This window comes from Rattus norvegicus, chromosome 1 (assembly GCF_021556685.1).
Source record: "Rattus norvegicus strain SHRSP/BbbUtx chromosome 1, alternate assembly SHRSP_T2T, whole genome shotgun sequence".
In the NCBI taxonomy this organism is placed as follows: Eukaryota; Metazoa; Chordata; class Mammalia; order Rodentia; family Muridae; genus Rattus; species Rattus norvegicus.
Genome location: NC_141534.1, coordinates 207,082,219 through 207,103,284, shown reverse-complemented (window position 1 = coordinate 207,103,284; position 21,066 = coordinate 207,082,219). Strand labels below are relative to the sequence as shown.

The window sequence follows — 21,066 nt, the reverse complement described above, 5'->3', positions numbered from 1 at the left end:
GTATGGGATTTTGCAATTTCCTAACACGTCCACCCAGTTCCTTATATAGGACTTTGCTTACAAGACAGAAAGCTGTTGGCATCCAGAAACAGAAATTTTTTTTAAAAAATCATTTTAAGAAGCAAGCGTATTGGTGTATTCCTGTAATCCCAGTACTTGGAAGTTGTAGCAGGATTTCTATGAGTTTGAGTTCGAGGCCAGCCTGGACTATAGCTTGAGACCATACCCCCACCTCCACCCCCCCGAAAAAGAAAGTTCAGAGTAGGTGTTTGGACAGCTAGCTGTGGCCCCCATGCCACACCCAGGGACAGTTCCCTGAGTTGGGGATGTGGTCAGTCCGGGTATTTTAGCCACCAGAGCGGGGGAGGGAGGAGGGAGGTATGCTAGTTAGAAGAGTAGAATCAGTTCTACATGTAGAAGGAAGCAAGAAATTTCTCTGAGATAGAGACAGTTGGTCCTAGAGGTGGGACGGAGCTGATAGGGAACTTATAGTGAGCTGGGTCATCCTTGCTAGTCTAGGCCTCCAGAAAGCCCTGTCCAGTGGGCCTGCTGCACTGTAGCCCTTGAGGAGGCATCCACTGTAAAAGAAACAGTACTACAGACATACCAGAACCCTGTTTGCAAGGGGAGTTCTTCTCATGGGTTCATTCTTTAATTTTTTAGTCTGTATGTATGGTGTGCATTGGTTCAGGCACACATGCTACAGAGATCAAAATCCAGTTATCAGTTCTCTCCTTATGGGTTCTAGAATTTGAACTCAGGTCATCAAGCTTGGTGGCCAGGGCTCTTACTCACTGAGCCATCTTGCCCTCTAGATGGCCTTTTCAGAGGAAACAAGTAACTGCCTGAATTAATTTTAGCAGGGCATTTACTTAACGCAATAGATGTGAACATCATCCAGTGTGTAACTAGCATTTAGCAATGTTAATGAGCTTCCCACAGCAAGGCTTTGAAATGAGTATCTGGTGCTTACAGCGCAGTGCCCAGTAACCACATGCTCTCTACCAAGTGTTTCCCAACTCTTGGCACTATCCAAGAAAGAATTCAGAGATGAGACCAAGTAAAGAATTAAGAGAAAGTACTACTACAGAGAGAAGTCCACACTCTAGAAGCAAATGTGTGCAGGCTTCTCAAGGGAAAACCTATGGCCATGATTTTGAATGCTCTGTCTTATGGGCAAGCTTTAGAAGAGGAGAAGATTATTCAAGAGTTAAAGTAGGGAAAGAATGAATGTATGGGCACTTTCCAGAATTAAGGTTTATTTTCTGTCCTTATGGGTTTGGGCTTGTCATGATACCAGATGCATAATGGGAGCAGGCGAATTTGCACTGCCAGTGACATGGAAATGCTGCTATAAAGAAGCAAAGATTAGCGTCCATTTTCATCCCAGCGTCCCGAGTACTTTTGTCAGACACTTTGCACGGATACTGATGTGCTGCTGCTGCTGCACTCTGCAATAGCATCACACCCAAGCTGAAGTGTAATTACCTTTAGTTTTCCCTGTCCCTAGTCTACCTCACAACCCTTTTATTCTACAAAAATCCATCCATCAGCTGATCAGTGTCCACACCACTTGGTAGTAGATGTCTGCTGTGAATTGCGTACCCCATCCAGACTCGATAGACTGAAGCCCTAACTCCACATTCAGTTATTGAGAAATAAGGCATATCCTGAAGTCTTTAAAGTTGCAGGGGCCTGAAAGGGGGAGGGGGGCATTCTGATCTTTTGGGATTACTGACCTTATAAAAAGTGGGATCAGAAATCCCCAGTTCTCTGCCCCTCCGGCTGCACATAAAAGGTCACTTGAACACTGCAAGAGGACCTCGGCCTGACATCAGGAGCACCCTGAGCAGAACTTGAACGTCCAAGCTCTGAAGCTGTAAGAAACAAAGTTCTGCAGTCAAATTCCCGCAGTCTGTGTCATTTTGCCATGCCCACCAAACTGGATGACTCAACAAAGCTACACGGCCAAACATTATCTTATTTGTTTGTTTTCTTTGTTTGTCTTTGTTGGAGGGAAGGGAGACCAGATCTCCCACAGCTAGGGCTGGTACTGAATTGCTAATCCTCTTGTCTTCATTTCCCAAGGGCTGCATAATAGTACATCACTATACCTGGCGAGCATACCCTTAATAGAAACCAAATATAGGGCATGCTGTTCCCTGTAACCTGTTTTGAAAGTGGTGGCATCGCTTCCTTGCCTCCCCTCAGGCCATTTTCTCCCTTATATACCAGTACTCCCTGGCCAGCGTGAGTTTTGTCCTAACCTCCTTCCTTCATGAACATCAGATTCTATTCTTCCTTTACCCTTCCAAGCGTGGCTCACCCACACAGTCTTAGCCCCCTCTCATACCTGTTATCCATTCTTGACTCCTCTAGTACCCTAGAGGGTAGTCCTAGTCCCACTTCAACACCCTATCCTATCACAGACTCATCCCTTATATCATCAATAGCGATGTTACCTCCAAGTCCAAGCACCTCACTTTCCCTGTGACCTTCAGATTCTCTTCCACAAAACACATACACACACGCACACACACACACATACATACATACATACACACACATATAGACACGCAAACAGCAGACACACACATGCAGACACACATAGACACACACATACAGACACATAGACACACACACTCATGCAGACACACACACAGACACACATACACACACATGCAGACACACACACAGAGACACATAGACACATACATATGCGTGTGTAGACACACACACAGAGACATACAGACACATACATACACATACACAGACACACACACATGCAAACACACACAGACACACACACATACACACATGCCCATACACACACACACATACAGACACACAGACAGACACACACACACACGCAGACACACAGACACACACACATGCAGACACACAGGCACACACAGACACACACACATGCAGACACACAGGCACACACACACACACCCCAAACCCTTCACACCCAATGCTGATCCCACCTTTTATCGGTACGCACACATGCCCACACGACCACAGACAACACATGCACATGCCTCAGCTTCCAGCTTCTCTGCTCTGCTTCTCCAGGATTCAGTCACTCTCATACACCCCCCCCACACACACTGCTCCCTGTTCCTTACACTTCCTGGCTGCCCCTCAAGACTGATTATGTGCGCTATGTACTTGCTCTGAGTCTGCTCCCAACGTAGGAAAAACAAAAAATTAACCTGTACTCTCACATCCAGGCACCCTCATACTCAGAGGACACATCCACTGAGCACTCTCGGCTTTCCATGTAAGTCCTCATCACTAGAGATGTCAACAGGAATCCTGCCTCCTCTCTCTGGACCACCAGCCATCCTAGCAATTGTTCTAACCCTTCACTGTGGAAATATGTGCGGTCTGATCGTCCTGCTACAGCAGCAAGCTATTTTATCTGGTAACTACTCTGGGACTCCCCAGCCCTTCAGGGAGATGAGGCACCAATCTCACATCCAGGATGCTCCTCCTGGGCTGTAAAAGCCCTCCTTTACCCTGTACCCTGCTGTGTCCATGCATCTTTCTGCCTTTACTGCAACCCTGCCCTAAAGGTGTCCCGGAGTCTCTGCCTAGCACGTCGAGGAGCCGTTATCTTCCAGAGCGTCAGATTGGCTCCTCATAACCACATACTACGAAAGCATAATAGAGAATTCCTCTGTCCTTCTAGTTCAGCGGCCAGTTCCTAGGTTGGATCTCAGTCAGGCTCCCAACATGGCTGATGCCTCTGTTCACACCTGGAGGCTCTGGGTTGGGGATTTAGCTCAGTGGTAGAGCGCTTGCCTAGCAAGCGCCAAGGCCCTGGGTTCGGTCCCCAGCTCTGGAAAAAAAAAGAAAAGAAAAGAAAAGAAAAGAAATATGCAAAACACCTGGAGGCTCGCTCTAATGTCCATGACACAACTGCCAGGACCTACCTACACTTTGGAGAGCATCCCTCCTTACCCTTCTCCCTCATCTCCTTTGCTAGGCTCTCTGTGTGCCCCACCCAAATCCTGGGGTCCTGATTGTGTACTTCCTGGGGGCATAGTTCCTCCTGGCTGACCTCATGGGTCCCACACCCTGCCTTCACTCTCCACAACTGATTATGACTCAGAGAAAACTTTCACAAACCTATACACCCCTTTACTTCTCCAATTCATTATCTAAAACATCCCCTCAGTGACACCCTGCCTCTGGCCTAAGACCTTGGCAAACATATGTCTCATTAGCCTGGCTGGTCTCCTCTTATCTCAGGCCCCACACTGGCCCCTTCCTCCATGGGACCTCCCATTCACTTGCCCCTTTACACTATTATAGTATTATAGAGCTAGCCTCATAAAAAAAGTTCTCAACAAATATTTACTATATGAATCAGTGAGGTGTCAAGCAGAGCTGGATCCAGAGCCATCTAATCTTCAAGAAGATATAGCGCTCACCTCACCCAAGTTCAAATCCACATTTCTAAAAGCAGGAAAGACGCTCCTTTTCCTGCGTGTTCCTCACCTATTGAGTACAATCCGGGGTCTCTGTGTTACCAGGACCAAGATAAAATGAGAAGGGTAGACCTGAGCCTACCTGGTCAGCACAGAGGTGGTGGCAGAGCCTGTGTAAGTCCCACCTGCTGTGGGGACATCCACCCCTCTTTGACTAGAGGATTTGCCCCCCCCCGGAAGAAAACTGGATCCAAGCCATTTGCTAACTCTATGTCGTAACCTCCCTAGAAAGAGCAGCGTGTTGGCCTCATTGTTACTTAGTCTAAGAGAATTTCAGAGTTAGCAACAGGTTGAAGGGTTACAACCCATATTCCTTGCAAGTGTTCTCTGTCCCATTCAGAGGTCACCCTTAGCATGTGCACTTATGTCACTTCACATCTCTAGGACATTTCACTCTTTCTGTAGACGAGCTTCAACATCCCTGTCGCTGCACCCCACAACGCTGAGGTTAAGTGACTTAGTGGATCATTTTCTATAGCCAGAGAATCTAACTGGATGCAGAGTAGAAAGAATCCAAGCTCCCATCCTCCCCTTTTGGTAGGGAAAATGGGGTGGAAAGACCCTTAAGCTAGGAGATGTTTGTTTGTTTGTTTGTTTGTTTGTTTGGTTGGTTCTTTTTTTTTTTCCGGAGCTGGGGACCGAACCCAGGGCCTTGCGCTTCCTAGGTAAGCGCTCTACCACTGAGCTAAATCCCCAGCCCCTAGGAGATGTTTTTGATTTGTGGTGGGGGAAGCAGTCTCTACATCTTTGTCTGTGTCTGTATGTCTGTGTCTGTGTGTCTGGGTCTGTGTGTGTGAATGTGTATGCATGTACCCAACCTGTGTGACCTGTGAGAGCTCTCCTTCCAATATGGAGATCCTGGGCATCGAACTGGTATTCTCAGACGTGACAGCATGCATCTTCACCCACCTTTAACTCTCTAGCTGGGCATACTTATTTGTTTGCTTTGAGATAAGGTCTCATTCTGGGGCCAAGTCTAGCCTGGAACTCATGATGATCTACCTGCCTCAAAACTCTAAATTACAGTTGTGGACCAGTATGCCCAGTTGAGCCTAGAGTTTGCTTATGGAAGACCTGTCATCACCTTTAGCCCGAGAGAAAGGAGGGCATCCCTGAGTCTGATGAGTTCTCTCCACCATGATGGGCCTGGTAAGCAGTTATCACCTTCAGATTCCAGCTGTGGGAGAGTGGATCGCAATGTGCCCTGCTGCTTCCCAGCACTGTCTTAAGAGCTGTTTCTGTTCTCTACATGAGAAAAATAAGAGTCCGAGAGATGGCTCAGTGGTTAAGAGTGTCTAAGATGCCCTCCCAGGGACCTGAGTTCAATTCCCAGCACCCACATCAGGCAGCTTACAACTATAAGCCCAGCTCTTGGGAATCTGATTTCTGTGGGCATTTGCATTCATGTGCATAGCCCTATACCCATACATATACATAATTAAAATAATAAAAATAAATCTTAAAAATATGAAACTTGCAGAGTCGGCAGGATGGGGCGAAGGCAGCGCTCAAGCAGGACTCCAGATCGGCTGCTTCTCTAAGCAGCACCATCCAGCCTTAACTTGCAAGCATGCTCTCACTCACCTGATTATTCATTTGACAAATATGTATTAGGTGCTGCTGTATAGCTTTTCCTCATGATGGTAACATTCCTTTGGGGCTGGGTGGGGACTCGCCAAGCTCATGAGGCTTTTCAAACTCACACTAAGATTAAAAGACTCACAGGTTCATAAAATTTTTAAAATGTATGAGGCCTCACCCTGAGATTATATAAGCAGTCAACACCAATGTAGCAAATTATGCAGCTTTTGTGGGTCATCACACTTAATGGGGTGATCTTTCCAGTGTTTGCAGCTCCCCGAGCCACCCATATTTCTGTAAGTTATTCCAATAAATCCACTGACTGACCAAGCTGAACTTGAATGGAATTGTTTGTTCCTTCGCTACCCCATTGGCTTCTCTACCTGGTGTGAATACAAGTAATCTCCTTAGGAGGAGTTACACACTGTTGTGCATCCTTAAGATGGTGAAAATTAAAGTCCTACTCTTCAACAAGCTGAGATTCTCAGTGGAGGTAGGCAAGGAACGTGTGCACTATATGTGTACTGTATGTGCATGGTGGCTCTCTGAACTGTCCCACGGAAGAATCATTTGCTGGGGTGTAGGGAGATGATGCTGTTGGCAAAATACTTGCCCTGAATGAAGCATGAATACCTGGGTTTCATCCCCAGGCCCAACATAAAAAGCCAAGCGTGGGCACACATGCTTGTAATCCCATTGCTGGAGAGATTAAGACAGCTAGATTCTGGTTTAGTGATCATGCAGCCTAGCCTAAATGGCCAGTCCAACTTCCCAGTAAGAGACCCTGCCTGTCTTAAAAACAAAAAACAGAAACAACAACAACAAAAAGTTGTGGTTAGGAGCACTGACTTCTCTTCCAAAGGACCCTGGTTTGATTCCCAGCATTCACATGGTAGCTCACAATCCTCTGAAACTCTAGTCTCAAAAGATCCAATACTTTCCTCTAGACTTCAAGGGCACCAGACACACATGTGGTACAAAGACATACATGCAGACAAAGCACCAATATACATAAAATAAATATGGTGGCAGCTCCCGAAGAACGGCACCTGAAGCTGATCTCTGCCACACACGTGTACTTCCACATACATGCACACATTTATCTGTGGACGCAGTTAAACACTGACCAAAGAACATCAGAAAACTGCAGCACTGCATAGAGTATGGAAGGAAAGCGTCCACTTGTAACATTATTTTGATAGTAGTTCTTAGTTTTCCTTAGTCCAACAGTCAGCACTCTGATCATGACATATACATAGTTTCGGCTTCTTCTTTAAGCCCAATATTCTACTATAAGTGCTTTCTGATAAACTAAAACTCTTTCTAGATGTTAGTGGCTGAATAAATAAAGGTCACCTAATAGACACATAATAATTCACTGAATTCGTTACTCCCTTTCATTGTTAGATTGTGTCCAATACCACATAATTAGAAAAAGTATGTGATAAGCTAGGTGTGGTGGCTCGGCTCCATGATGACAGTACTTGGAAGATGGAGGAGGCAAGGAAATCAAGAATTCCAGGTCATGCTGGACTACAAACCCCTGAATCAAAAGGGGGGAGGGGAGACAGAAAACGAACATTGTCCTAAGTGTGAAGCATTTTCCATTTTTTGTATCCTTTTAGGACCTGGAGAAATGGCTCAGCAGTTCAGAATGCTCACTGCTTTTGTGGGGTGTCTAAGATAGGTTCTCAGCATCCGCATGGTGCTTCACAATTTCCTGTAACTCCAGTCCCAAGGCATGAGAAACCTTCTGATCTCATCGGCCACCACACGCATATGTATAGCACATGCCAGGACTTTCTAGGAATTTACCGGGTTATAGGTAGGATATAGGGAATGACTAATGTCCCTCTGCAAAGCAGCCTCTTTGATCTAAGACTAAGCAGGGGAGTGTACCATGGTTACGGACGGAAGACTCAATAGTGGCAAAATATGAGTTTTCTTCTATTCATCTACAGATCCAACATGATCCCAGCTCCGGTTTCCTTCCTTTCCTGTTCCTCTCTCCTCCTTTTCTTCCTCCTCCACACTTGCTCCCCTCCTTCCTCTTTCCCCTCCTTCATAAAAGTTGACACTTTGTTACTAAAACACAGAGAGGGTTTTGAAAAAGACCTAAGTCTGGCTACTCACACTACCTGGTTCATGACTTGTCGTGAAATTTCAAAGTCTTTTCAGGGGACATAAGAAAAGGAAGCCAAAGGGGCCAATGCTGTGGGGAAGAATGTTCAGCAAATGCCACTGGAATCAGTTGTCTTCCTGGATGGAGCAGAGTGAATCTGGACTGTGCCGCACACTGTATTAAAGGGCACCACACCGAGCTAACACTGAAACATTTAGGACGTGGATGCAAATGACATATGTGGACCCTGACAACTTTTATGAGCAGTAATACAAAGCCATAATCCTTTTTACATGGGGAGTTGTAAGTTAATCTGTTGGTTTGAGTTGATGTAAAGAAAAATAGAGTCTGTAGTGATAGAATGTTGTTCCTAAGGCAATTAAACACCTAAGTGGGCAGGTTGCCTGTATAACGGGCAACTTATGAGCTGGGTGGGCTACTGACCTTGGGGAGAAAAATCTGAATTCTTTTTTTTTTTTTGGTTCTTTTTTTTTTTGGAGCTGGGGACTGAACCCAGGGCCTTGCGCTTCCTAGGCAAGCGCTCTACCACTGAGCTAAATCCCCAACCCCAAAAATCTGAATTCTAAATGGCATCTATTCCTACAAGTTCAGAAAAGGCGCCATGGCACTTCCGTTGCAGAAGTGTCTTAGAGAACAACTTCCACAGACAGAATAGTGGCAAGGCCCTGCTGATGGTTTTACCCTGATTGTAGGGTGTCTGGGCAAGAGGAGCTTGGAGAACGCTCAGCCCTCAACTGCTGACTGCTATCGCCTGGGAGGAGGATGCAGTTGAACAGTTGAGAGTTTGTACTCCAGAAGAGGCTCTCAAGAAGGCCTGGCTGTCCAAATGTAGCCAGTACTTAGCTCCCAGTACTACCAAAGGACACAGACTCTTCCCTGGAAGTGAGTCACTAGTCAAGGCGTGGGCTGTAAGGCCACTGTACATTCACAGACCTTAGCCACCTGTGAGCTTGCAGCACAGGCAGAACCCTCACCAATAACCACAGGCTCTACTGTGTAGTTTCTCTTCTACTCTCAGGACCCCCTTCTGCAGGATTGCTGAGAGTCTCCACCCTAAGCCAAGTGCCCCACCAGCACCAAACTCCATCCACCAGTGAGCTCCATCCCCAGCCTTTCAATTGTGCACTTAACCAGCTCCATAATAGTCACTGATGCTGGTAAGAGGTCCTAACAGGAGGAGGACAGCTTGTTCAGGCATGCCTTGCAGCCCCGGCCACCCCAGTCACTCAGATCCAGAGCTGTCTCTGGCGCTGCAAGGCAATGACTAAGGATTTATGTGGTCATTTTGAGCCTTCCTGACCGTCTCAGGATGCTCACAGAGGGATTGGGTGAATTCAATGGCTGCTATTCTGGGTGAGGAGATCAATCCTTCTCCTTCGTCTTAAACAGACTGTGGACAGGGCCAAATTATCTACAAAGAATTAACAGGCAGAAAGCAGTAGCCTGATCTATGAGTCAGACAGAGGCATATTCAGGATCATCAAAGTGCTTTGCAGCAGACAGGGCAGAATCCCCTGTGAAACTATGCATCCTTAGTAAGAGGCTAACTCTCTGTGGCCAAAAGGTACACAGTTCTGTAAACAACTAACATCCCCCAGACCCACCCCACCCCAAAATAAACAAACTGAACCTAAACTGAAGCCAGGAAGAGCCCAAAAGGAGCATTTCCCTCGGTGCTGCCAGTGCTTCATAATGATGCCAAAGCTTCTTCTTAGGGTTGAAACAAGAACGGTTTTGAAGATACCCACATTCTTAATATAATAATCAGCAAGGCTAACGCTGACGGTCCATCCTCAAGGAGTCTCTGGCCAGCCACAATGTCCATCCTGCAGCTTTATGTTCTGATAAATCATCTCTATAAAGATCCCTTTCCATTGTCCATTGTTGAGTCTACAGGAGACTTCAAAAATATGCTCGAACTATTGTTAGAGGAAAGAACTAAAAATAAAAGTTTTAAAAAGCTGAAAATCTGGGTGCGGTAGCACTTGTCATGGATCTCTGCATTTAGAAAGCAGAGGCAGATGACTCTCTGTGGGTTCAAGGCTTACAGAGCTAGCGCCAGGTCTCACACTCTGCAGCCCATGGCTACATAGTGAGACTTTGTCTCAAACCCAAACAAACAAAAAAGAGCAAGAAGAGGCCCTTGCTATACCCTAGTGGAAACTCTGTTTCTCATAGCCCCTAAATTTAATGAATCATGCGGGTTTTGTTTGTTGTTTGTTGGTATATGTTGAGTGCTAAGCACCATCCCTGGCACACACACAGGACAATTAGGCCCTAGAAAATGTATAAACTAGTAGACAGAGATCCCACTGTTCTAGAGAAGATACTGTTCTAGTGAGAAGATGCTATCCAATTACATTGTTATAGTATTTTGAGCAATGATGGTCCATTCGAAAATAAATCTCACTGGGTATACACATCATACTCCTTTATGTATTAAAAGGAACTTTCTTCCCTGAAGTAGTTCCTCGGGTGTGTAATAGCAACACTTGAGAGGTCCAAGGGTCATCCTCAGCTCTGTAGTGAGTTCCGCAACACTCTGGGCTATTAGAGATCTTGTCTTTTAAAAATGATAATTATTGCTAGATTATTAGGCGGTGGTGCATGCCTTTAATCCCAGCGTTCAAGAGGCAGAGGCAGGAAGATCTCTCTCTGTGAGTTGGAAGCCAGCATGGTACAAAGAGCGGGTTATATGATAGCCAGGATTTCACAGAGAAACCTTGTCTCAGAAAAAAAAAGGGGGGGGGGAGGGAGGAGGAGGAGGAAAGAAAGGAAGGAAAAAGTTAATTATTCAAGTTAACTAGAAACTCTATTATGGCCTTTTGTCACAGAAGTTTAGTTTTGTTCGGTGGATCTTGGTAATTTGTTAACTATCAGTCGTAGTATGTCTTCCAGCCTTGAGGAGAATGAATAGATGCTCTTAGCCCTGTCTTCAATAACAGTCCAGAGAGGAGTCAGGAGTGCAGGCCAGAGGTTCCCACCTGCCTTTCAGGTGGCTTTCTTTCTGCTGAGAGCCCTTCTGGCAATAAAGTGGCACGGAGGACAGGCTGTTAACTCTGGTCCACCCCCAGTCCTCTTCCTAGGAACTTGAGCTATAAGTGGGAGGAAGAGGAAGTGCGGTCTCCTCAGTCACACCCAGAGCTCTGTGTCAAAACAGGATAGCCTTGTCAGGACTCAGGGAGGCAGGAGGGAACCTCCACGGTAGCCATATGGAACAGATAGGACCAGAAATACTTACTCAAGGAGGCATGGCGAGAACACCACAGCACAGCTGAGTAACAGACATGCCCGGAAATGCTTGCTCTGTCTACAGGTTACTATCACCACACCATGGTTTATGGAAAGTTTAATCCCAGAACTCAGGAGGTTGAGGCAGGCAAATCTGTGAGTTCAAGGCCAGCCTGGTCTACAGAGAGAGTTCCAGGACAGCCAGAGCTACACAGAGAAACCTTGTCTTGGAAAACTAAAACAGAAAAAGAAGTTGGTCACTTCCATTTCTGAAGTGCAATGAAAGTCTGAATTGTGCTCATTTGCTTAGAGTTGAGCACAACCCCAGGGTGGTCCCTGGGAGTCACAATGGGTACATTTCCAAATCTCCATTTCAGCCACTGTGCTTATTGACTTCTAGACAGAGCTACCTTGACTTAGGCAAGCGTAAGTTATGAAAACAGGTCTGTTCCTAAAAATGGAAACATCTTGTAAAAGTTACAATTAAGACAGTCACATACATCTCCCCCCCCCCGACTTACAGTAACTACTTTTATTCACCATTAGTTCAAGTCTAAGAATAGCTAAAGTCTAAAACGATTAATAAAAATAAAATATTTTATTATTCTTTTGTCCTTGTGCTTTTTCTGCCTTGTTAAATAAGCAGAAATCAGTAAAAAGCGAGAGTATTCTAGTGTATACCTGTCATCACAGCACTCAGAAAGCAAAGGAAGAAGGGGCTTAGAAAGTTCGATGCCAGTCTGGTCTATACAGAGAAACATTAGCTTAAAATCAACAAAGGAGGGGTCGGGGGAGGGTGGAGAAACAGCTCAGCGATTAAGAGCACTTGCTGTTCTCACAGAGGACATGGGTTCAATTCTCTGCACCCACATGATGACTCAGAACCATCTGTAACTCCATTCCAAGGGATCAAAAGCCTCTGTCACTGCTGTCTCTCCTTCTTACCTCTTCCTCTTGTTGTTGTTATAGTTGATATTGTTGATGTTGTTGTCCTCCTCCTCCTCCTCCTCCTCTTCCTCCTCCTCTCCTTCCTCCTCTTCTTCCTCCTTCTCAGGGCATCAGGCACACATGAAGTTAACATACATGCAAGCAAAACATTCATACACATAAAATAAAATAAATACATCTTTTTTAAAAGATGTATTTATTTATTTATTTATTTATTTATTTATTTATTTATTTATTTATATGTAAGTACACTGTAGCTGTCTTCATCCACACCCAAAGAGGGCATCAGATCGCATTACAGATGGTTGTGAGCCACCATGTGGTTGCTGGGATTTGAACTCAGGGCCTCTGGAAGAGCAGTCAGTGCTCTCAGCCACTGAGCCATCTCTCCAGCCCAAAATAAATAAATCTTAAACAAACAATAAAACCCTAGAAGTATTCTGTGTTTCCTTGGTGCTTCTTTTTAGTCTTATTTATTTATTTATTCATTCATTCATTCATTCATTCATTCATTCATTCATTCATTTACGTATGTACTTACGTGTGTGTGTGTGTCCCCACAGAGGTAAAAAAAAAGTACTGGATGGATCCCCTGGAACTGGAGTTACAGACAGTTGTGAGATACCTGTGGGTGCTGGAAATTGAGCCTGGATTCTCCGGAAGAGCAGCCAGTGCTCTTTTTTTTTTTTTTTTTGGTTCTTTTTTTCAGAGCTGGGGACCGAACCCAGGGCCTCGCGCTTCCTAGGTAAGCGCTCTACCACTGAGCTAAATCCCCGCCCCGCAGCCAGTGCTCTTAATTGCTGAACTTTCTCTCCAGCCCCCTTTTCTTTATTCTTTAAATTAAAAATTAAAACTAATATGTAACATGCCTTTCCATTATATATAAATTCATATTTTTCTTTCAGGGAAATGTTTGTACCTACATTTTATTTTGACTTATTTTTTTTAAATCTTTATTTATTATATACATTGTAGCTATCTTCAGACACACCAGAAAAGGGCATCAGATCTCAGTACAGATGGTTGTAAGCCACCATGTGGTTGCTGGGATTTGAACTCAGGACCTCAGGAAGAGCAGTCGGTGCTCTTAACCACTGAGCCATCTCTCCAGCCCCTATTTTGACTTATTTTAATTAAAATTTAAACATAAATATTAGGCACATTAGTGGAGTACCACATGGCTTGTTTGTTTCATTTTGTTTGACATAAGGTCTCTCTCTATGTAGACGTGGCTGTCCTGGAATTCTCATGTAAACCAGATTAGTCTCAAACTCACAGAGATCAGCCTGCCTCTCCCTGTGTGCCTGGGATTAAAGGCATACATCACCATAACCATATCTACTTCTCTCTCTCTCTCCCTCACTCATCTTTTGAGATTATAATGCAATTCCATTATTTCCCCTTTCCCATTCCTCTTTCCAAACCCTCTCATAGAGCCTTCTTTGCTCTCTTTGAAATTCATGACCTCCTTTTTACATTGTTGTGTGTGTGTGTGTGTGTGTGTTGCTCAGGCTATACAATGTTACTAATATGTAAATGTTTTCAGGATTGATTATTTAGTATTGGATAACCAACTGATCTGCTCTTACTTAGGAAAGACTGTTTCTCCCACTCTTGGTTCTCTTTGGTTGTCAGGAGTTCATGGTGTAGGATTGAGGTCTCATGAACTTTCTCCCATCCATGTTGGCAAACTAACTGATGCTGTCTTTGCTTGTAGCTATTCTTTTTAATGTCACACATCTTAGATTGTTCCTGGGCATTTTGTGTGTTTTTCGCTGACCTTGGGATTGTCTTCTACCGCATGTTCAAATTGGCTGAAGTTTATAAGTAGCGGAATATTTAACATCCGAAAACTGTCACTTCTGATTTCCCTCCTTTATGATTTATTAGACATCATCCCAAATGTTCCAGGTAGGCAATCATATCAGCAAGTTTGAAATGAAGACGATAATGCTATTTAAAGCTAAATTATAATATGCCTGAGAATGGAATATACATGACGGATTTTTTCCAAACCACAAATAAATTTAATTAAAATTGTTTATTTTTGAAATATGAGTCAAGTAAAATATTTTCTTGGCAATTCATAGCATCATCATTTTTTTTCTTTTTCTTTTTTCTTTTTTTCGGAGCTAGGGACTGAACCCAGGGCCTTGCGCTTGCTAGGCAAGTGCTCTACCGCTGAGCTAAATCCCCAATCCCCATCATCATTTTTAAGTTGAAGTGACTCTTTAAAAATAAAAATCTTGCCAGGCATTGGTGGCACATGCCTTTAGTCCCAGCATTCCCAAGGCAGAGGCAGGCAGATCTCTGGGTTCAAGGCCAACCTGATCTATAGAGTGAGTTCCAGGACAGTTAGAGCTACACGAAGAAACCCTATCCCAGAAAACAAAATAACAACAAATAAAATAAGGAAATAAAATATAAATCTCACCTGGTTTGGGCAGTGGTACTACTCACTGAAAGGGGGGCTTCAGACTTCTTGTCTCAGTTCCTGACCGTATGTGCTTCTCTGCCTTCTCGCCATCATCCTGTTTCCTTCTCAGAGCAGAAGTAGACGGCACAGATGCCCACAAGCAGCCGCTTCTTTCACCTTTCAAATGAGAACAAAACCAAGTAGGCCCTAGGCATCTTAGAAATCCAGAGACTCCTTTTTTTTTTAACATTCAAAAAACATTTTACTTTCTGCACAAACAAGCTTTTAACATTTCCTGGCAATTATTCAGCAAGATTGTGGCCGTTTGAAAAGTTTATAGAATGAAGAGCTTTGCTAAACCTGGCGCCAAAAACTTTGCCCAGTTGGCCTCTGAACATCTGGTTTGGAGGTCTATGTACATTGTGTGTGTGTGTGTGTGTGCGTGCGTGCGTGTGTGTGTGTGTGTGTGTGTGTGTGTGTGTATTTGTTTTGTATGTGTGTAGTATAGGTTTGTGCGTGTGTGTGTGTGTGTGTGTCTTTGTTTTGTGTGGTGTGTGTGTGTGTATGTGTGTGTGTGTGTGTGTATGTTTTGTGGGGGGGTGCTATGTGTGTGCTGGTCTATCTACCTATGTGTAAAGACCTGTGTGTCAACATTGAATGTCATTCTTCAGGTACTGTCTATCTTGTATATTAAGACTGAGACTCCTTTTTTAGACATAGGCTGAACACAACCTAGACCTGAGACCCTGAAGTTTTAGAAGAAAAAACAAGCCATTCTTCTGACCACCTACTGGACGATAAGGGGCCTCTCTGAACTCTTCCCTTCTCTGAGGTCTCCCTCCACAATAGTGGACTTCTCCAAGATCTTCCAGGCCTTGAGATTCTCCATTTGCTTTCTCTGCACCTAGATTATAAGCCCCAAGGAACCTTAGCACCCTCCTCATTTGAACACTTTAGGCCAGCAACACCTTGGCAAGCACAGCAGAAAGAAGCCACATGTAGACAGTTCAGGGTAAAGGTAAGCAGATCAGAAGAGGCATCATTGGATGTAGGCAGCCCAGAGCGTGATCAATGCTCAGATCATGAGCCTGCAGGATTACACAGTTTGCTCTGCTTCTAAACACACATGGGGTTTAGAGACAATCCATGATGCTAAACTAGGGTTCCACCAGCAAAGCTCTCTGAGCTATAGAGCACAAAGAATGGTCCAAGTGCCTATTCTCAGGTCTTCAAAGTTTTGGAACCGGAATCCTCCTTGGGAGGGATACTGTCTTCCTCGGGCATTAGAAATACACACAGAGGGGCTGGGGATTTAGCTCAGTGGTAGAGCGCTTACCTAGGAAGCACAAGGCCCTGGGTTCGGTCCCCAGCTCTGAAAAAAAGAACCAAAAAAAAAGAAAAAAGAAAAGAAATACACACAGAACTCAATTCTGCTGATTGTGGAGAGGGCAGGGACATGGTTTCTCATCCCTTTTGTGTTGAAGGAAGAGAACGCTAGTCACCTCTCTCTCTCTCCTCCAGCACCTTCTCTTTGCTAGCTTCTCTCTCACTTGCTCCAGGCTGTACATGCTCTAGAGAACTACCTGGCTATGGGGAAGATAGTCTTCCATGGTGAGGCCCACTCCCTACAATCAGAAGGGCACTGTCTGAAGAGAGATAAAAAGCCTAAACGAGAGGGAGGCAGAGCAAGATCTACAGCAACCCCAGAGATCACTATTCAGAGAGAACACAGGCAGGAATGTGATGGTTAAAGCTGATTCCAACTTGACAGGATTTAGAATCACCATGGCAACAAACCTCTGGGTGTGTCTGTGGAGGAGTTTCTAGATGAATCTAATCTCGATGGGAAACCAGCCCTGAGTGCAGGTGGCACAATTCTATGATCTGGGATCCTAGACTAAATAAAAGGGAGAAGGCAAGCTGAATGCTGGCGTCATCTCTCTCGTCTCCCTGACTGCAGATGCAATGTCCTTAAGCTTCTGATGTCATCCTTTCCCACATGATGGACTGTGCCTTCAAACTGTGAGCCAAAACAAACCCTCCCATCTGTAAGTTTATTTTGGCAGGTATTTTGCCACTGCAACAAGAAAAATAACTAATTCCAGCACTTGGGAAGCAGAGGACGGAGGATCTCTGAGTCTGAGGCCAACTTGGTCTACAGAGCGAGTCCCAGGACAGCCAGGACTACCCTCTCTTGAAAAATTAAAATATATAAATAGAGAGAGAGAGAGAGAGAGAGAGAGAGAGAGAGAGAGAGGAAGAGAGAAGGAGAGAGAATGAGAATGTAAGAAGTCTGGAGATGCAAAGAGGTGGAAACCTCCTCTCCAACGCTGGGTTGCCCTACATGGCCACTATTTCTTGGACTTGTCTGATTGGGCCCAGCTCAGAAGCCTCAGCGTGAGTAACAGTACCTGAAAAATCAGCACCAAACTAAAATGTGTTGCTAGGCCAGGCACTTGTAGTATGCCCAGCTTCCCCAATTCCTCAAAGAGCCAGCCCAGAGGGCAACATTCTCCGTGGAACGGAATTGCACATCAGCTCATGCAAGCTAGAGCCCAGGGACAGGCTTTGACCGTACATCAAAGGGATGATATGACCTTGGGAAGCTTCCTTTGTGAAGGACAGGCACCTGGACTAGGGTACAGCAGCTGTCACCTGAGGAATGTAATTCTTTAAGGACAGAAGCAAAGGCTGCTGCTGATTAACTCTGATGTGAAATATTCATAAGGCCAAGGAAAAACCTTCATAAGCATAGAATTTGAGTCAGGGACACGCCATGGGTATAGTGAGTATGTCGGCCAGCTGAGATCAGTGTTTACCAAAGGGACTGTCACCCAAGTAGGGGTAGTCGTTCAACCTGGGGGCAACTGAAGACTGGGTGTATGAGCCAATATGTGCAAGGAGAGAGAAGGGGGCTACCGTACAAGAGCCCTTCATAATAGCTACATGTGAAAGAGGGATATCTACGGGCGGGCTTATGGTTAGGACAGCCCAGCCCAGGGAAAGTACACAATCCCTCTCTCCACAACCTTCTGTGTGTTGAATCCTTCTGGAAATTACTAAGAGTGTGAACCTGGGTTCAGCCTAAGGGTAGAGATATAGGGCAAGACAGGTGGAACACAGAGGAGAGACCAGCATTGTGGAAACACCTGTCCCTCCCCAACTTGAGGAATGGCCTGCCAAGGGAGGGGACATCCGCCCACCTATTGCTCACTGCCTCATATCTGTACAAGATAAGCAATAAACCAGGCCTGACTCACCTGGTCTCCACTGTCTGTTCTGAAGTTGAATAGTGACAGGTCTGTGGCTAGGAGGGACGTTCTCTTCTCAAAGGTGAGTCACTCAGGTGCCTTGTGACTTGTTAAATGTGTCCTCAGCCTTGAAGGCCTTTCTCTCAAGGAAGAATCTCATTAGCCCTTCATAAGACAGCTATTGGGCAGCTCCATGAACTGCCTTACATTCATTTCTCTACAGATCCTTCTATGTGGAAACCATACAGAGCCTGGTGTGGCCAAAATATTAGCATAGAAGTGTGAGGTTCAGGACTTGTGTTGAGGGCAGTGGGTTGGTGGCTTGAGCCACAGGATTTGCCCACTTGGGCTTACAACTAGCCCCTGCCTAACCCTGTTTGGGCTCAAGTTCATGACCAAGGATCCTTCTCCAACACCCTGGGTCCTCCTGCGATACAGATTTGCACTACTCTACCATCTCTGGAACTCACCAGCTGAGCTCCTCGCCTGTTCCTCAGGGGTCTTTAAAAACAAACCTGGGGGTTGGGGATTTGGCTCAGAGGTAGAGCGCTTACCTAGGAAGCGCAAGGTCCTGGGTTCGGTCCCCAGCCCCAGAAAAAAAAAAAAAAAAAGAGAGAGAAAAAAAAAAAGAAAGAAAAAAAAGAAAACAAACCTGATGGCTATGAGACTGCAAGACCCTACCACCCGGAGTTATAACCCTGCTCTATGTGGCCAGCAGCAAGCTACACATGCTGGGCTGAGGGAAGTGGACCATGTAACCTTGCTCTCCTGTCTAGTAGATCCAGGCTCAGTGGGGCCCAGGCTGCTGCAGTCAGGTGGGCTAGTGAGGACATAGTTACAATCCCTGGGACAAAGGAGACAGAAGGGGTGGAAAGATTACAGGGATGGGGGTGGGTGACAGAAATACCTCAGATGTACCAAGCAGACACTGTAGGGTCCATAGCACCTTGCACTGCTGGCCATGTAGCTGAGCTCAGGAGACATGGCTCCGGACATGACTTAGAAGACCCTCGGTGTGGTCAGTGTTGGGGCCTGGAAGCTGCAGGACAGGGGAAGAGAACACAGAAGAAGGCTCAACTTAGGATCTGAGTAGTGGACAGGGAAAGTATCATGTGTGGCCATGTCCTATAGAGCCTTTGCTATTAGGTGAGCTTACAGCACAGTCGCTCTCCTAGCTCTGGTGGCTAATCTCTGGGATCAGGCAGCCAGGCAATAGCTCACCCAGACCTCGGATCCTGCCAGTGCTTCCTAAAAGGCTTTCTCCACTGCCTCTCAACCTAGAGCTTGTATGGCAACTGTCATCAAGAATGGCATTCTGATTCCTACCTGACTACACCAAGCTCCTCTGCCTCCTGCCTCCACTGTGGCCACCTGCCTAGGCCTGATTCCTGTCATAAACCCTGTGACCCCTAAGCAGTGCTGCACAACTGAGTGTAGCTAAGGGCTTGCCATGCTTCCTCCTCTCGGCTGCCAAAGCAAGTCTTGGATACCAGAGTGTACATCTTGTGAGCTCTGTATGGAGGATAAATCTGTATGGATCGGGCCCTACAGCTCTCATGGTCATGGAATTCTGGCTAAGGTGTGTGATCTGATTCAGGCCCTGGGTGTCAACGTACCTCCAGGCGTCTGCTGAAGCTCCTTGGTGCCCACCAGTCCTTGTAATGGGTTAGTGCTCATTGATGGGAACCAGCCCACCTCTCCTTGATCCTTGCCAGGTCAGGGTGCAGTTTGATGTGGGGCACCGTGGCACTCTTGAGCTCCTCCCACCCCTGTGTCCTGTTTGGCCCACTGAATTCTCTGAACAGGAAGTCAGAGTTCCCAGAATGCGGCCAGGAAACAGTTTAGGAGACGCATCCCTTCGGGACATGTAGATCTACACTCTTATATCCCTCTGCTCCAGGGAGCTCTGAAAGGTTGTCAGTAGCCTCTGAAGCAGCGAGGGCTTCCATCATCTCCACAGTGGACTATCCCGGTCAGGCTGGCTTGGGCAAGCCCGTCAGGCACTGTTCCTTGATGTTCTCCTTTGATAGTAGATGGCTTCGGACCACTGAATTCCCAGCCTCAGTTTCCCCATCTGTAAGGTGATGTACCATAATCATGCCATCCCTTGAGATTAAAATAAGACAGAGGCTTGAATGGAAGACCTCCATCCAGTTTCTGGACCCAGACCCGAAGGCATTTTGTGGGTGCTAAGGAGATGTCAGGGTGTCTTCTTGCCGCATTGAACTCGTGTATGACACTTCTGGTCTGCTAAAGTAAGTTTCAAGAATGGATACAGTATGTACTTAATTTTCGGAACGTAAGCATCGAAGCCCAGAGTTATATAAAAAGAAGAAACACTTTCCGGCCAACCTTTCCTCCTCCCCCCTCCTCCCTCAGGCTCCTGACAGCGCAGAGCCACACAGAGCCGACTGCTTTTAACCTCAGGAAAGGTAAACCAGAGGCCCCACTCAGAGCTATTTTAAGCAGAGACTTATAAAGTAAAAGCAGCTGTAAAATGAAAAGCTGCAGGCGCATTTCCATTTCCTGGAGTGATGGGACAAAGAGCTTTGCCAGCAGGCCCCGCAGCTGGATCAGCACTCTCGGCCAGAGCTGGGTCTCCAGGCCTCAACCAGCTCCACCTGGCACGGGGCAAGGCCCAGCTCTGGAACAAGGATCCTGGCCAACATCAGTGCCAAGTTTCCGTAATTCATGGGGCAGAGAGGCAGCAAAGGCCATGGTGGGCGTGTCTGGCAGGGGCTCACCCTGGCCCTGCTGCATGCTGGGGCTCAGAGCCGGCCCAGCTGCTCGTGCATGACTCCTTCCTGCCGGTTTTCCTTCACTATCTCTAGCCCAGGACAGAGCTGCTATCGGAATCCCAGGAGACTCGTGGGTGCCTTTCCAGCATTTCTTTGCCTCCTATCTGGGGCCTACTTGGGGACCACTAATTAAACTGCAGAGGCAGAATTTAAGATTATGAAACGTCCCTCTTCAGGGCAGACCGTCTCCTACGCTAAGGGG

General features: G+C 46.0%; 1 long non-coding RNA gene across 1 annotated transcript; it reads right to left on the bottom strand.

Moving 5' to 3' along the window:
- Nucleotides 1-13,105: 13,105 nt before the first annotated feature.
- On the bottom strand, nt 13,106-20,675 carry LOC134485195 (uncharacterized). Its single transcript, XR_015652695.1, has 3 exons — nt 19,683-20,675; nt 18,974-19,105; nt 13,106-14,992 (listed from the first exon to the last, which is right to left on the bottom strand). It is a non-coding gene; the product is annotated as an uncharacterized LOC134485195 (long non-coding RNA).
- Between the last annotated feature and the right edge of the window lie 391 nt (nt 20,676-21,066).